We start from the raw sequence: 2,500 nt of genomic DNA on the forward strand, positions 1-2,500 counted from the left end.
CAGTCTCAGGTCTTTTGCAGACTCCATCAGGTTTTCTTACAGAATGGTCCTGTATTTGGCTCCATCCATCTTGCCATCAATTTTAACCATCTTCCCTGTCCCTGCTGAAGAAAAGCAGGCCCAAACCATGATGCTGCCACCACCACCATGTTTGACAGTGGGGATTGTGTGTTCAGGGTGATGAGCTGTGTTGCTTTTACGCCAAACATAACGTTTTGCATTGTTGCCAAAAAGTTCAATTTTGGTTTCATCTGACCTTCTTCCACATGTTTGCTGTGTCTCCCAGGTGGCTTGTGGCAAACTTTAAACGAAATGGCTTTCTTCTTGCCACTCTTCCATAAAGGCCAGATTTGTGCAGTATACGACTGATTGTTGTCCTATGGACAGAGTCTCCCACCTCAGCTGTAGATCTCTGCAGTTCATCCAGAGTGATCATGGGCCTCTTGGCTGCATCTCTGATCAGTCTTCTCCTTGTATGAGCTGAAAGTTTAGAGGGACGGCCAGGTCTTGGTAGATTTGCAGTGGTCTGATACTCCTTCCATTTCAATATTATCGCTTGCACAGTGCTCCTTGGGATGTTTAAAGCTTGGGAAATCTTTTTGTATCCAAATGCGGCTTTAAACTTCTCCACAACAGTATCTCAGACCTGTTTGGTGTGTTCCTTGTTCTTCATGATGCTCTCTGAGCTTTAAACGGACCTATGAGACTATCACAGTGCAGGTGCATTTATACGGAGACTTGATTACACACAGGTGGATTCTATTTATCATCATTAGTCATTTAGGTCAACATTGGATCATTCAGAGATCCTCACTGAACTTCTGGAGAGAGTTTGCTGCACTGAAAGTAAAGGGGCCGAATAATTTTGTACGCCCAATTTTTCAGTTTTTGATTTGTTAAAAAAGTTTGAAATATCCAATAAATTTCGTTCCACTTCATGATTGTGTCCCACTTGTTGTTGATTATTCACAAAAAATTACAGTTTCATATCATTATATTTGAAGCCTGAAATGTGGCAAAAGGTCACAAAGTTCAAGGGGGCCGAATACTTTTGCAAGGCACTGTATATATATAAATAAAATAAATAATTACCAGTGACCCATTAGCAGCAGACTTAAAAACTCCAGCCTCTCACTGTCTTCCTCCTCTGCTATTCAAATTAACCCTTAAACATGAGCCGATCAAAAATTGTAGCAATCCTACCCCACAGCCCACCCCTATCACACTATCAGCCCATTCTCTCTCTCCAAATAAAAGCCATAGAAAGCAATTCAAACAGCTGCTTAGAGAAAACCCTGAAACCATTCCAAACAAAAATCTCATTTCATTAGCTGTAAAGAAATCAGAGTCTGACACTTCAAATCAACACAAATATGCAACAACCCATGCCCCTCTGCAGCCCAGGCCACACTGTGGCTTACTGGAGTAGACACAAAGCGGTCCCCCCTCTGTACCCCAAGCCACATTATAATTCATACTGGAACAAATGAACTGTGAACACAACAGGAACAGGTGGCCATATCATTAAAATCTATGCTTCTCACATCCAGCAACACTTTTGCTGAAAGGGTCTGGTTCGGTTGTCCCCCATAAAAGATGGGCTACAGCACTATCTCTGCTTGAAAAGTTCTGTCAGACCTGGGCCCTGACAGTCAACCAAAAAAAATCCAAAATACAAACTTTTCAGAAAAGACCCAGATCTTAGCAAATACACCACCCATTCATAACTGGAAACCACCCTATTGAAGAATCCACAAAATAGACATATTTGGGCCTAACAATCAATAACACAGGAAACTTCTGCACGGCTGTACATAAATTCAGGGATAAAGCAAAACAGTTTTATTTTTTGCCATCAAAAAAAACAAAAACAAAACAATGAACACTATTCCAATTAGAATCTGGCTCAAAATATTTAAATCATTAATTGAACCCATTGCACTATATGGATCCACTAACACAAACTGATTGGGCAAAATGGGACAAACACCCAATTGAAATCCTGCATACAGAGTTCTGCAAAAGCATCCTACAGGTGCAGAGAAAAGCCCTGAACTCTGCATACAGAGCAGAATTAGGCCAATATCCCCTTTGGTAAATATTTTAAAGAGAGCTATTCATTTTTGAAAACACATCAAATCAAAGGACCTCCTCTCCTTCTTTTAAAAAGCCCTTAACTACCAAGAGCTGAATGTTCAAAGGAGCCTCCTCTGTATCCTCATCCTGAGACTTACTGACCCATCCTCATCTGACCTCACCAAAACACTATAGTCGTAGGGCATACAGAACCACACAATCAGACCCAAACAAATTATAACAAAAGAGAAAGAAGAATACATCAATTATTGGACAGAACCAAATCTCTAACAAAATTCAAAACCTATCTGGCCCCAAATCGACAATACTGTACACTGTGGCAACCTAACCACAGTTACCAGCCCGACACAGCGGATGACACTGGTTGGTTGGTTGGTTGGTTGCTATAATTTACTGCCATGTC

The 2,500-nt window shown here is 41.0% G+C and overlaps 1 protein-coding gene across 1 annotated transcript in view; it reads right to left on the minus strand.

Annotated features, from left to right (window-relative positions):
* The window catches only part of LOC113662323 (tripartite motif-containing protein 16-like), a 22,576-nt gene that overhangs the window by 7,901 nt on the left and 12,175 nt on the right, over nt 1–2,500 (minus strand). The window lies entirely within an intron of this gene.

This window comes from Tachysurus fulvidraco, chromosome 1, assembly GCF_022655615.1.
Source record: "Tachysurus fulvidraco isolate hzauxx_2018 chromosome 1, HZAU_PFXX_2.0, whole genome shotgun sequence".
NCBI lineage: Eukaryota > Metazoa > Chordata > Actinopteri > Siluriformes > Bagridae > Tachysurus > Tachysurus fulvidraco.